The sequence below is a fragment of the Pelobates fuscus genome, chromosome 3 (assembly GCF_036172605.1).
Source record: "Pelobates fuscus isolate aPelFus1 chromosome 3, aPelFus1.pri, whole genome shotgun sequence".
NCBI lineage: Eukaryota > Metazoa > Chordata > Amphibia > Anura > Pelobatidae > Pelobates > Pelobates fuscus.
The window spans coordinates 111,498,919-111,515,482 of NC_086319.1; positions in this window are offsets into that span (position 1 = coordinate 111,498,919).

Genomic DNA, 16,564 nt, shown 5'->3' on the forward strand with positions numbered 1-16,564 from the left:
ACAGGAGAGTAACATCACAGTTGTTTAACAAGCATTGGAGAATGCCACTACAATTCCTTCCCTGGAACAGCCATGAATATTTCTGGTAAAATGAAGGCTAAGAGCTTCCGCAATGTCAGCATTCAGTTATGTGCAGGAAGGTATGTGCCTTGATCCTGGACACATTGTGTCTCTGAGGATTGCATCCACAAGCTGGTATTTAACTATCACCCTATTGTACTCCTTTACCCATATTCCCGCAGCCCATGATTAAACCGAATAGGCAATAGCCATCTACAACACACACCACCAACACCCACTACACACTGGCTTAGAGTCCCATCCTGGTAACCTTTGCACCAGTTCAAACCCTGAGAAACTTTGGACCATATATTGGAGAGCTAGAAACATGTCTTTATAACATGCCCAATGATTCACATCCATGAACTAGGAGAGAGACTATTCCCTAAAGTCTTTAAAGTCCAAGCCACAAACTTACATGTCGATTTGGCTACATTTTCAAAACTAACATTATTTAAAGGAATAAGCAAATGTCTCTAAATAATCAAATTGGGAACTACAAGTAGTAAGAAAGCGAGAATTTTGAATTTATATTACCTTGTGTTCTTTTAGAATCTTTAACTAGATCCTTTCTATTCACAACAATAGAATCATCCTCAAGAAATTCATATTTATAAACCCTCTTAAAGAATCTATTCCCCATGTCTACTACTTCCTCAAGAAATTGTCCTTTCACAGAGTAGTTTTATGCCTTGATTTATGATCTAACAAGGAAGGTGGAATTACCTGAACATGTTTTTCTAAATGGACAGAGTTTTGCTACTCCATTCACAAATCTGAACAATAAAATCCAAATGTAAATTTCTGATATAAATAACACAAGTCAACAACAGATTTTACACGTCTGCGGACCCCTCTCATCCTAACAAAATACTGTTTATAAATCTATTATAAAAAAAAAATGATTCTTAAAAAAGGGGAATTAAATGTAGCGTGCTTTCTAACAGCTGCCTTTAGAAAAAATATAAAAAAATATTAACCTTAGTAGTTATTAGGCTAGTCTTTTGATTAGCAATTAGCTCTTTTTAGGGAAATAGGACATGATAAGAGAGAATTATCTAGAGTAGGCATGGTTATATGTAGAGGGGTAGGAGTTGCTGCTGCTCCATAAGGTATATAGGTCCAGTTCAACAAAAAATATTAATTTTGAGGTTATGTCATTTAGTACCTTAATAATTTAGGATGATGCTACTTATATGAGGATGAGCTAACTTCACAATACCATCAATATATTTAGAGGCATTCACACTTTTGTACAGATAATTGCAATAAGCCATATAACACTAAGGATTCACCTACTACTTATTGGCACCAGTATTTGATAAACGTATCTCAATATCCTTTATTTTCCTCTCAGTTCCTAAATTTTGAATACACAACCAAATTATAGTTCTTTCATCCATTTCCTGTCCCTTTCTAATTAATACACTTGTAGCTATCCAGAGTTACTTCTTTGTCTCTTGTTTCACAACTTTGTTGGTGCTTTATAAATAATAATTATATAACAATTAAATTAAGTGATTAATTTGTTTCAATAACATTATCTATTTCCATTGAGCTCTTTACTATTTGATCAGTAGATTTCAGTACAGAACCCCCACATCAACATATAAAAGTGAATCTTCTGTGATTGTTAGTCATCTCTCAATAACTATAAACGCTTAGGGGAAACTCATGTCTTCCTTACCTCCCTCCCTCCTTAATTGCGGCCCTCCTGTGACTTCAGATGGGGGCTAGCTGAGCAGTGCCAGGAGCTTTGCCTGGCACTGACACAGACATTGCCGCTTTAATGCTGCAGGCCAAATGTTATATGAAAAGAAGTAGCTTCCAAAATAATGTCCAGTAAGGAGTATGTCTGTGTTGACTTATGAATGTAACAAAAAGTAAAAGAAAGTACAGTGGAACCTCGGAACTCAAACTTAATCCGTCCTAGAAGGCTGTTTCAGTTCTGATTTGTTCGAGAACTGAATCAACATTTCCCATAAGAATTAATGTAAATTTGATTATTCCGCTCCAGACCGCCAAAATTACAGCATTTTAACACAAATTTTACAGTTTAATAATTCCTTTCATGCATAAAATCATATAGGAAAAAAATAATAAACACAATGTACAGTAAATGAAATGAAAATGCAACTTCACTTTACCTGGCTGTAATGATGAGAGTTGATGGCGTAAGTGGAAAGAAGAAGAGAGATTACTGTTTGGATGGGGATAGGTAACTGTTCTTCTGGCATTTAAAATGTGTCTAATTAAACATGTTTGTGGCATGATTTATTCGGGTACCGAGGATCGTTCATGTACCAAGACATTTTTTACTCAAAATTTTTGTTCAACTCCAAATTGTTCGAGGAAGGGACCGTTTGAGTTCCAAGGTTCCACTGTATATACAATCAGTGTGGTCCAGCTTGTTACTCTTTGAAACAGCATGTGTGAAAATAAATAATACATTCTGGCACAGTTTGTTTCTTGAGTGCAATGTCATGGGATTGAATGTGTTTCTCAGTGTGTAATGGAAGGTAGACCATTTGAGTGCATCATAGAATGCATTGGGAGAAGCTTTATTGGAAGGCTCCGTCAGACTCCGAGTGCAGTTGAATCTATATAACAAGGGCGTCAAAGTGCAGTACTCAAAATAACATTGGACATCTACTTCTGTAATGCTCTTCCAGGCACAGCTCAGAAGATAAGTGATATGTGAGTATAAGAAATGTAGTTTGCCTTTACAAATTCTATTTCCTATTTAATATATAGACATATGCTTTTGTTGAGGTTTGGTGCGTAATAAGCTAAGATAGGCTATCTGATTTCACAATGGAGTGTAATTTACATATCAAAGGAGGTTGCATTCAAAGGTTACAGCATAGATGACTTTTAGTTTTTCCAGTCTTTATCTATTAACAAATGGAAAAAAGTGATTTGCACAAAATGCAAAAAAAAAACAAAAAAAAACCCTTGTGGCTATCAGAAGGGGAAAGATATATAAAATTATATAAGGATTAACACCATTAAACCATATATAATCCCTAAATCGCCTTACCTATTTGGTATGCTCCCTCTCTCGATCTCTAGCCATTGGTTAAATATGCTACAAAGTAGTGTTACATCTTATATTTGGAGAGGGAAGAGACCAAGAATAAATACATATACTCTATCAAGGAAGGCCCAACAGGGGGGACTGTGCTACCCCTTAATTACTCAAATATATCAGGCCAATATGTTGGTCCATGCTAGTACAACTAAGTGATTCCAAAAACCAAGCTTGGTACAAAATTGAGTCAGCTAGAATTGGACTAGATAATCTGGAGCTTCTTCTATGGAGAGAGGCAAGCCAGAATAGGCAAATGGTCGAGTTCACATCCCAATCTCCCCTGTCTTTATCACAGACACTAAAAGAATGGAATACTATAAAGAAAAAGCTGAATATTAATAAAAAAAACTATATGAGAACCTTAGCTTAAGTTCTTTAGAACACTATATGTTAGAGATTAACTTGATAAACTGGCATAAAAACTCTAACTACAAGATAAAAGATCTTTATAATGACCAACAATTGAAAAGCTTTGAAGTTCTTAAAAAAATGTTGGACTTACCTCCTAGAGAAATATTTAATTACCTTCGTATCAAGAGATTTCTTAAAGATAATATACTAACCTTAGATGGCCGTTTGGGTAAACTGTTTAAGAAAATTTTCTCCAGTTTTAGGGTAAAAAAGGTGTTCTCTCTTGCGATAGAATTAATAAAACTTAAGGGGATCCCAGACATTCCCAAAGCTTTAACTAAATGGGAAAATGATTTAGCAATATCTATTCCATTCAATAACTGGTGTAAATCCTTTATGATGACTAAAAAAGCTATTCACTGTTTGAATATTGTAGAAACCTTCACCAAAATCCTGTATAGATGGTATCTGGTACCGACTAGACTTGCTAAAATATCCAACACTAACCCGTCAAATTGCTGGCGGTGTTTACACCCAGACGGTTCTATGCTCCATATTTGGTGGGCCTGTCCCAGAATTAAGCCTCTTTGGACTATGTCATTTAATCTTATATATAGGATTGGAGGTTTATGTTTGGAACATAAAGCTGAAATTGCCCTTCTTCATCTTATGGGTTCAGAAATAAAAGATAATCTCGATATTGTAATTATACATTGTTTAATGGCGACTAAAATATTAATCGCTAGACTTTGGAAAAGTACTGAGATCCCCACTAGAGACCACGTTAAAGCCCAATTACTATACCAATTTGAGATGGAAAAAGGGCTGACCTTCATGAATGATCATATTAACACTAATATTTTGACGTTATATTCCAACCTCATTGACAAGATTAGAGGGCTGTATTGAGGCGAGCTTAATGGAAAAAAAAGAAAAAAGAAAAGGAAAAGGGGAAGAAAAATAAAAAAAAAGAAAAGAAAAAACTTATGACTTCCCTAGAACTAGTTGTAACCCAGTACTGGACAATATCTTAAGGGCTCCTTGACCATATATCTGATTTTGGCAGTATTTTTTACTTTTTGTTAATGTAATTTTTGACCTACCATATTCTTATAACATTTTGGATCAGTTTTGTTTGTATTTTATGTCCTATTTTTGTGGGTATGGGCCCTTACTGGAGTATGATGTCTATATATTTTGATATTGCATACTAAATCTTTACGCATCGGAAAATATATCTTCTACATTTATATGATATCATTTGCCATACCTGTATTTGTCTTATTCGAGAAGGGTTGTCTTTTTTGTAGTACCTCTCTCGATTATTGTATTGTATATTTATATTGTTATAAAACTCAATAAAAAAAGGATTGAAACCAAAAAAAAAAAAAAATTATATAAATACCCCAAAATAGGAAGTGCGAAGACTCGTCATTGTCTTCAATATCATAAACATAAAACAATAAAAAGCACAACCTAAAAGTACAAAGAGAGACCAATAGTGCAGACAGAAAAATTGAAATACATAAAAAAGGAACTAAAAAACACTGTGTTTTTTAGTTCCCTTTTTATGTATTTCAATTTTTCTGTCTGCACTATTGGTCTCCCTTTGTACTTTTAGGTTGTGCTTTTTATTGTTTTATGTTTATCTATTAACAGAAATTTGATGAGAAGGGGGTTGAGTTTTCCCATAGACTATTTCCTCCATAACTGGGTTATACAGGTTTGCTGGAACTCTCTGGAAAAAGGGGTTGGACCACTTTTCGGAAGGTGTAATAGATGCCTAGTGTAATAAAATCATTTTCTTCTTATGATCTCTTCCTCTTTCTTCTTGTTGGGTGGCTTGCCGTGTAAATATTCATCTATATTAGAATTCTTATGTGTGTCCGTTGCAAAATCAATACGCATCAGACTTACGTTTTCTATAGGTTTATTCTTACAGTTACTGATATATATTAAAACAACAAAGGATGTTACAGGACTATAGATGTTCAACAGCCGATGGTACTTGCTGGACTCCTGAAGGAGAGTTAACTTCTACATAGTTAAAGAACAGACAGACAACAAGCATTGTGGTCTTTTGTCCACTATTCTATATAGCTATGACCATAATAACATCAGACCTTTCAAATATAACTCTAGCCATATAAGGACAAGACCTTTAATTACCACATTCCAGAGTTTTCATGGTACACCATAGCAAATTACTATTGGTTCTTTTTAGCCCATTTATCTATGTAACTACTTCATAGTAGGTATGAATGGCTAAGTTATATTTTACACCTAGTTAGGGGCTGCAAGAATCAGTCTTGAGAAGTAGAACAGAAAAGGAGGTCAGTCTTAGGGAGAAGAGTGCAGCAAAATGACGTGCCCTGGGTCAGGAGACTCACAAAATGGTGAACTGAGAGATGATGTCCCAAGATCAATGTCTAAGTATTGCCCTTTTTCTGTGTATCTATTGGTTATGGACTGGATGTGTTTTTAATGTGTACTGTGTATATTATTTTAAAATCTGTAACAGTAACCTATGTCAATGTAAGTTTTTTATTTTTTACATAGGTCTACCTATACCCCTGTGGACCTGTTCCACTGTTACCTCCTTGCACTCTGCAGGCTGATTCTGCTTTTCTGCTACCTGGGGTACATAACTGCGGAAGTGCCTCCACCCAGCTGGGGATCCAGGGTTTGGATGCTGGGTCCCACTGAGAACATTTTTAGGTGAGCAATGAAAACCGACACAGCGTTAACTTAAATATAACTTTAACCTTTGTATTGTATAGTAAAACACCATGCAAGTATATAACAATTAAATTCAGTAATATAGCTAAGAATGCAACAAACAATGAATTCACCCTTCCACAACCAATACTGTGGCCCGGCCTGGGCTTTACCCAAGTAAGTAAAACTGGAGATCAAGGTCTTTTAATAGTGTAAGCAGGTGCCCTGTTATGAACCAGGGGGAGTTGTTTTGCTTACTGTCACGTATTCATCCACTTATAGAAATGTGGTTAATGACATTTACTGTCCACACAGGAAAAGTTGTGCTGAGCAGCAACCTAATCCACAGAAGGGTTAATGCTGAGCAGCAATTATGCAAATGAAGCCTGGTAACTGACTTTGGGGTCAAAGGCCAGTTACAGCCTATCAGAACTAAAGGAGGGGTATTTAGGCCCAATTCTCATCCTGCTCAGTGCCCTGTCGTGGTTTCTCTTGTGGTTGTCCGAGAGCGCGTTCCTGTTATTAGTTTTCTACCTGTTTTTTGACTTTGGCTTTGTTTATTGACTTCTCTATATTCTGGTATCCTGACTCCTGGCTTTCCTCATCGCTGCGCCCCTTTCTGTGTTCCCTGACCTCGGCTAGTATTTTGACTATTCTATGTACGATAAATCCGGCCATTCTAAGGACCGGTAATACGTTACTTATTTGTCATCCGTGCTATACAGTTCTATGTGCTGGATCAAACAGTAATCTTGACACTTACCACTTTACAGTCTGTGTGGCGAAAGTTACCTCGCCACTGTTTTTTTGAGGGGCCTGTTTGCCAGCCTCCTGCCCTGCGACTATGGCCCTGGGATGTATTGCCCTTCTAGGAACTGATTTGGGCATACTGTATTTTTTATGTTGCTGCTGGCCCTTTAAGAACCATCTGGGGACATACTGTGGAGTTACTGGGTAGCCACCATTTCATGTATCAGAGGCACATGGTGAGAACAATGGATGAAGCACATGGTGAGAACAATGGATGGTGGCCATTTTAACTCACAGACACTGTTGTGACTTTTCTACATGGTGCCATCTCGCCAGTATTTGGTGCACAAAGACATCGTTCAGTAGTTTTAAACTACAGAACAGGGGACACATTTAACAGTAATTCTTTTTCATATAGCATGTATATGTTCTGCGGAATCTGCATTAAACCGTATCTTCCAAACTACTGAACGGATTTGGGGGAATTTTGTGTGGTTCACCCAGATCCCCCAGTTACGATGATATATGTTTTATGGGGTTATTGCATGTTTTGGGGTCCTTGTGATATGTTTTATAATACTGTATTTTCCTGCCTGTGATAATTAAGTTAGTCTATTTTGTTGAGATAATTGTATCACAGGCAGAGGGGAGGATTTCTGATGTAATGAATGGGAGTGTTAGCTGTGTTGTAATGTGTTGATTTGTTGTTCTTCACAAACCCTGTGGGCAGTACTATGTTTGTAGAATGTGAATAAAAGAGGCTGTATGTGCCAGTAAAGACAGTTCTACTTTTACACTCCATCTAGAGTCCTGTCTCTTACTGGGGGAATTGCTATATCACTACAAGGGATTTCTATGCTCTGCATACTCCCTTAGCTAATCACTACTAAGCTCTTTTAAGAGCTTGTTCCTGCTTCACTCTCTTGGATGAGAGGTTCACCCACTGGAGCCTGGAGCCTTGTCATAGGTCCAGGGTGGGTCAGAGACGGTGAGACCCCAACCAAGCTACGGTGGTTCGTGGGGTCTTCGGTGTTTGTGGTGTCTGGCAGAGCGCTTGGTTTCCTCTGGAAGCACTAGGAGCATCCAATAACGGAGGTACCCAGTCGAGGTGCCAGGCGATCCGTTACAGTCTGCAAGTAGATCAGTTAAGAAAAGGTAGTGTCTGCTCCTTTAACTGCTGCTAAGAAATCCTTCCTGTTCACAGCAATCTCTGCTACCACTGTTTTATCTCTTAAGCTGGTTATTGCTGTATGCTGGAATGTTCTTTCAGGATTTTCCAACACTCATCTAAGCATATAATAAAACAGGTCTCTCCAGAGGCTAGGGCTTTCTCTCTGCTTAGCACGAATATCTTACTTCTTGCATCTGCTCTCAACTCACTCTGAACACTAAAATGGAGTCATGAATATATATCCAACCAGGTCCCAATGCTAGCCATCTGCTGATCATTACAGTAAAACTGCAGGGTCATCCATGACACAGCAGACATTACTGTGATCCCAGAGGGGTTACATGAATATAAATTTATTTGTATTTTTGTTTTATTCCTTTTTGCACCTTCCTCAAAGAACAGGGACCGTGTGAGAGGGTAGACAATATTTCTTACATGAGCAGCAGTCCAAAAACATCTGGGAGGCATAATTCAGTCCCCCCTTGAAATAGGGAAAACTGAAAGCTGCTAACTCTTCAATTGCGCAATTGATCCACTCTAGTATTCCATTAGCGCTAGGCTCATTGTGAAGTTAAGCTCACTGTGTACCATTTATATCTGAGAATTATTTAAATTCAAAGTGAGTTTGAAACAGTACTCCAAGATAGGACAATTTAAAAAAAGTCTCCAGTTCTGCTATGTTAATCATTACGACAAAATTTGACATGAACTTTGAATTCACATTCAAATTCTGACAATGCACACTTTAGCAAATTAAAAAGTATACATTTGAAATCAGTTTAGTAAAGTACTATGTTTAATAAAAGTATAGATTGAACACTGTCATGCAAAAACATTAGTATACTTTATTAAATATTAATAAAAATGACAATTGCATTGACTGCATTATATTTTTTTTAACAAATGCAAATAAATTATATAAATATAAAAAATATCTTAATACGCTTGCGAACTAGAAAATTAACTTAAAAATGGTCTGTGCCGTAGGCTAGAGAATTAAATGAGAAAGAGGTTTTTGCGATGTGCAGATCTCCTCAAAGTGGTAGTGAAGTAAATTATCTGTGAGGTAATTCATAAGGTGCTTCTCATACTGTTTGAGTTTCTTGCCGTGGTAGACTTACAGAGACCAATGTGATCTGGAATAAAGGATTCTTCAGGAAAAATAAACCATGTTGCATCTGTAGTAGTTTGTAAATAATGATATGATGGAAGCAAGAACACTGTAGATGACCATTCACAGTTCAGATGGTTTCACAAGTAAACATGAGCAGATACGTTTCACACATAGTGCATATTCATCTTCTTACATAATTCCCAACATTTAGAGATATAGAATAAGGATGGGTGGATGGGCCTTCAAGGTAGCATCACCAATGACAAAACTCATGTCACTGGTGATACTCACAATGGGCTGGCCTGCAAGGGGAGTTGGTGGACACAAGTTCGCCAAGCTGACAGAAAGCCTCTCTGTCGGCTGCATACATACAGGATCATGCAGAGAGTGCTGCTTAAGCATTCTCTGCATGGTCCTACTGCCTCTTATGATTCGCTTACGCTGTGTTGCCTGGGGACAATTCCCAAATGTCCCTGACTGGTGGGACAAGACCCCAAAATAGGGACTGTCAAGTCAATAGTGGGACAGCTGGGAAGTCGGATCTTCTCATAGAATTCTTCACTTGTTTTGACAAGTCTTAACCCTGCTCTGTAAAAACCAGTTCAGATGCTTTAAAAATGTTTCAACATTTCTTTCTTCAGTGCGACAATCACCCTGTAAATCAGAATCACCAGAACTATATTAGTAGAGATATTTTATTTAACAGCAAAGTTAATTTTTTTAGTAATATATACATGAATAAATAAAAGGAATTCCTTGGATCTAAAAACACCTCCTAGCATGCATACTACACCCAACAAGCACGAATTAAGCTGATTTGTGTTTAGAAAAAAACCTTTGCTCAATGTGCTATTTATACAAATGTTTCTAAAATAATATACACTCACTGAAAAATGGTAAAATTACAAAAAAACACACCTTTTTTAACCCCTTAGTGACCAGATTGTTTTTAAATTTTCTTACTGTTAAGGACCAGGGTTGTGTTTAGCTGTAATTTTCCTCTTACTCATTTACTGTACCCACACATACTATATACCATTTTTCTCACCATTACATGGTCTTTCTAAAGATACCATTATTTTCATCATATTTACTATAAGAAAATATAAAATATGATGAAAAAATCTAGAAAAACCCTTTTCTTAACTTTGACCCCCAAACTTTGTTACACATCTGCAACCACCAAAAACACCTGTGCTAAAGAGTTTCTAAATTTTGTCCTGAGTTTAGAAATACCCAATGTTAACATATTCTTGGCTTTAGCAAGTTAGAGGGCTATAAGTACAAGTAGGACGTTGCTGTTTCTAAATATATATAAATGTATCACTCTGTCATAAATCTGTGAATCACACCTCACATGTACATATTTTTTTTAAAGTAGACAACCCAGGGTATTTAATATGTCAAGTCTTTTTTAGTAGCCACTTAGTCACAAACACTGGCCAAAGTTAGCATGTATATTTTTTGTGTGTTAAAAATGGCAAAAACAACTATTTAACACTAACTTTGGCTAGTGTTTGTAATGCAGTGGCTGAACATACCCCCTTTGCAATACCTTGGGTTGTCTTCTTTTGCAAATGGTATGCCACCATGGGGGTAATTCTCATTCCTGGGCTTCCAAACGCTCTCAAAGGCAACATAACCAATCTAGCAAATTTCAAACTGTACATTGAGGGTACTTTAAATACTCAGGAGACTTTGCTGAACACAAATATTAGTGTTTAAAAACAGTGAAACATATCACAACAATGATATTTTATTATTTTATTATTTTTTTATTATTTTAATAATTTGTTTTTATTATTATTTTTTATTTTATTTAAATTATTTATTATTATTATTATTTTATTTTATTATTTTATTTTTTTCGTCCCCCCTCCCTGCTTGTTAGCTGGCCAGGGAGGGGGGCTCTCACTCCCTGGTGGCCCAGTGGTGTGCACTGTGTAGGAGGGGGGCTGGCAGAGCTCTTACCTCTCCTGCAGCTCCTGTCAGCTCCCTCCTCCTCCGCACCGGTCCGTGCAGCACCCTCTGCCAGCTCACACTGTAAGTCTCGCGAGAGCCGCACTATAACCCCGCGGCTCTCGCGAGACTTACAGTGGGAGCTGACAGAGGTGCTGAACGGACCGGCGCGGAGGAGGGAGCTGACAGGAGCTGCAGGAGAGGTAAGTAAGAGCTCTGCCAGCCCCCACAGCCCCCAGTCTGTATTATGGCAATGTAAATTGCCATAATACAGACACTGACTCGAGTATAAGCCGAGTTGGGGTTTTTCAGCACAAAAAATGTGCTGAAAAACTCGGCTTATACTCGAGTATATACGGTATACAGGTTTTATGTAGACTTTTTGTTGTATTTATCAGGTGTAGGCTCTTTTGTACTTACTTTTTGGAATCCTGATTATTATTCATTATCTATATGTTGAACTCTTTTTGGTTTTTATCTTATATGTATTCTCTCTTATGCAGTGTCTTGTATATATGCTTGTATAGTTTATAATCAGATTTTTTTCACCTGTGGCGCCGCCTCCCCTCCACCTTTTTTTGCTTTGTTTACTCTATAGGGCCTGTGAGGGAGCCCATTTTTTCAGGTGTGCTGCCTTATATTTATCTCTGTATGGTCTAGTATATTAGCGCTGATCCTTCTACATAAGTATATCAGTGCTCCCTGCAATCCTATCTCATTTAGTAAGTGTGCCTAAGTGTAGGTTGGTAATCTAAAAAACACATTGCTTACAGTTTAATATTGATTTATTTATTTATATACAATCTATAAAATTCAGTGGGGTACATTTGAAACTTACTCTGCCCTTGAAACCTGACTTAAGTTAGAAAAACCCATGGGGGTTCTTACATTGCCACTGCTATTTTATACCTGGCATTTTTTTCCACCCTAATAAATGTTTATGTATCTTATCTACTAAATTATATTTTTAGGTTATGGTTAATGTAAATCATAGAGTAGTGTATCAGTTGGTGTTAATAGTGTAGGGATTAATGTTTAGTAATGGCAAGAAGAGGTCATTGCTTAAGTGAAAATGTGTGTAGTGTAGATAAGCGAAAAAAGTCCCAGCACTGCCTAAGAATAGTGAGTGTTAAAGCATCAGACAGCAGCTGCTATTCTGGGGCAGACTAGGACATATATGTTCAGATTTAGCTCATAATTAGGACTAACAGACTGGACAGAGTTCATGAAAAATTACCCTAATTCTAGTGCATGTTTTCTTAATTGTCACAGTGTTTTGTTTTCTTCTCCAACAAAGATTATTATGTTTAGCTACAAATCATCATATAGTATTCAAAAATAAGAAAAACTAGCTTAAAAAATAAATCTTACCTCAGTAGTGGACATATCACTTATCCTATTTAAAGCCTTATTTAATTGTTCTACGCTGGGTGACATATTGCATAATTTCTTCAATCCTTTCTGGAACACCAGAGCACAGTTCTCTATCTACAACATAAAACAGAAGACATATATGTTTTATCATATTTATTGAATATGTTTGTTAATATTAGTAATAGGAGTGTGCATAACCTGACTACGACTAATATGAAATGCAGAGATCAATTAAAATCTGCAATAATGTAAAATAATGTAATTTTTAAAACAAATGGGAAAAAACATTATTTGACATAACAAAAAACATCTGTTGAAATGATTTTGAGGCACAGATGATGCCCCTGCGATATTGAAAACAAAACCAATTTTGAGAAACAGAAGTTGTAATCCCCAAGCCTCTAGTTATCTTGCAAAGTATGCTGATGGCTGATGATGGCATTATGTTTTTAAGGCATGGGCCCAAATGCAACTACATGCAGATTTGTGGCCTATAGCTCAGGTAATTCTCTGCCAAGATCTGAGTAGCAGAGGCTTATTGGACATGTAGCCCTACAATGCCCATGAAGAATAATTGTATTTATCAAAACTAAAAGGTGCCATAATATATGATCTGTAATTTATCTGTAATATATGATCTGTATTTTATGCCTGTAGTATAGCATGATATCAAATAATTTACGATTAAATGTCTCACTTATGGCTCTCGCAAAATAATTATTCACACACTCATTATCACCTCACTCAATTACAACAAATTTCAGACAGGCATTCGTGAGGCTGCCTCCAATCTTCATCTCCAGTTTATACATAATTGTGTTGGTTATTGATCATTACTCATCCTCTGCTACAATTTCCAAAACATACTACTTGCTTCACGTCTGATCTAGAAAAAATATATAGCTTCATTTGTTCCAGGTAAATTTTCAGAAAGGAAATTAAAAATTAATGTATCAGTTTCTGAAAATAAGCAAGAGTTCTAAATGCTTTTTATATCTCTTCCAATAGTAAAGGATGTGTAGATCCCAACTTAAATTTGATGAACGTACACACAAATATATCAATTACACCACCAGTGGCAACATTTTGCTGACATTGCCAAATTCGTACTCTCACTCACTCTTTCAATATATTTATGTATTTATTGAATACTTACATCATCTACAATTGGAGTTGAAATGTATTTGTTCTGAAATAAACAAAAAGGTCAACATATTTACCTCCATTAAAATAAATAAAAATATGATAAAAAAAAATATGATATAACTATAACATAGACAACACAAAGACAGAAGGTGAATAGAAAGACATTACCTTGAAGTTACCACTTATATGGTCTGGAAAAGTTAATTTTACTTCTCTAATATCTGTGCATCTAGATGTAGTAGGTGCACCATGAATGCACACGGCTATTAAAATAAAGCACAGTACAGGTTTCATTGCTGTCAGTTTGAGGTGATCTGTCATTGTAGTGCTATCCTCTGTCATTTTAAATAACAATTTCATGAGGAAATAACGTAAAAGATGCATGAGATAAGAAAAAAAAAATAAGATTAAAAGAAAAGATGTTATGATAATTTCAAGGAAATCTTATATACTTATCCTAAAGACGAATGATTGCTTATTTGGTTATCTTTTGTGGATTCCGCTAATGACAATGGAATGCAAAAAGGAGGCTCTGGAATTTTTATGATTTATGGAACAACTGTGTAAATGCTTGCTGAAATAGAAACCGTTTATAAAACAGAGTACAAAAATATATATCAAAGATATTTTATAAAGTAATATTGCCTCTTTTTTTATTTTTCCTCTTTTTTGCTAATGTGTCTAAATAATAATAATAATAAAAAAAATACCCACTGGTAATAGATGGTGCCCCGTGGAAGTGTTCGATCAATACCTCTCCTCTACCTCGGCTCCAACCCAACCACTGCTAGCCTTACACGGGAATACGCTCACTACGAGCAAATTCATGTTGGTTCGGTTAGGCTTGAATCCAGCCGAATATTCCGGTCATTCATTTAGAATAGGAGCAGCTACTGCCACTTCTAAAAGGCATATTCCGGCTCACATCATTAAGATATTAGGCCAATGGAAGTCCACGGCTTACACCAGATACATTCCTCAGCCGGTACAAGAGGTGCGCCTTGCATTTAAAAATATGATTATGCAATATTCTATGTTGTATTGTAGGCTGAATAAACTGGTTACATCTTTTTGCCCTCTTTTATTTCAGGCCTGCTACCTCATCAGTTACGGCACACCACAACTGACTTTTTCCATGCACTGTTTGTTTTATGTTACTAATTCTACAGCTTTATGCCCTGACCACAAATGGAAGGCAGGGCCTGAAGTTGCGGGAGGGGCTTGGTTTCCCTTCTTAAGGAGCACCAGCCCTTCCCTCAGTAACGTCTTAGGTCTGGTGATTTCTCCCACCCACCACACCTCCTTTCATAAATAGTTCATAAGGTAGGCCCTCTTATATTTCAGGCCTACTACCTCGTCAGTTACGGCACACCACAACTGACTTTTTCCATGCACTGTTTGTTTTATGTTACTAATTCTACGGCTTTATGCCCTGACCACAAATATATATATATATATATATATATATATATATATATATATATATATATATATTACACACAGTGTCAGGTGTAGAAGTGATTAACCCCTAAACCACCTGGCGATTTTAGTGCAGCACTATACAGTTATATTATATAACTCACTATTCAGGACTTTAAAAAGTTTTTATGTCTGATTTCAACCACCCTAAGTCCTGAAGAGTGAGTTATATAATATAACTGTGTGTATTTTCTATATAATATATACCTCAATATCAATACATAACTAACATAAAATCAAAGTTTCAGCCCTTGTTCGGGGCTTTCCTCAGGATCAACCATCAATACATAACTAACATAAAATACTGATTTATATAGCCCATATAGACTCAGGCTGAGCCCCCCACTTGACCCCAGGGAAAGTCATCCTCCTACAAAAGGTAGGAAACAGGAGGGTGACTTAAACATTTTGTATATGTGTCTGTGTCTTTGTGTGTGTCTCGGTATGTATGTGTCCTTATGTGTGTGTCTCTGTATGTATGTGTCTGTGTGTCTCTGTATGTATGTGTGTGTGTCTGTCTGTGTCTGTCTGTCTGTCTGTCTGTGTCTGTCTCTGTGTGTATGTATGTGTCTGTCTGTCCGGAGGGGGGGTGTCTGTCTGTATGTATCGGTCTGTCTATGTGTGTCTGTCTGTGTGTATGTGTCGGGGGGGGGGGGGGGGGGGGGGCACGGATCAGTTTCGCACCAGGGCCCCATGGATTGTGTGTACACCACTGATTGCACATTTCATTGAGTGACATCAGTTGTTAGATTCATGATTATCTTTGGTTTCCATAGTGGTTCACAGACATCACTATGACTACACGCCACGCACTTTCACGAGATGTAGGGGGCAGAGCATGCACATGCATGCCCACTCTGCACTATTATATGTATGCAAACAAAATAATATATGAAAGTGGGCACTCACAGGACACTCACAAGTCAAACATTTTCAACTTTTAGTCTGTGATTACATCCAAATGCGCATCATCAGTGTTTTGAACCTGAACACGGTCCTTTCTCAATACAATCTGCCCTAACCTTAACATCAAACATTTATCATAATCAATGAAGCCAAAATATCAATAACTTATGCTACATGTTCACACTCCTCAATTGAAGTGATAACACAACTCATAAGAGTCTAAGTGCCCCTGTGTCACTGTATGCACTGTCGCCCCAGAAAATAATAATAAAAATAAACAGTTTCAGGTGTTATATATTATATTATCATGCCACATATTAACCAACCACCAGTGTCCTTTAATATCCACTAAAAGTGTAAAATAATGAATACATCAGAGGGACTGGAATAAAAGTGAGCATATTCTATATATAACATTGCTGCAAATATTTAATATATATACCGC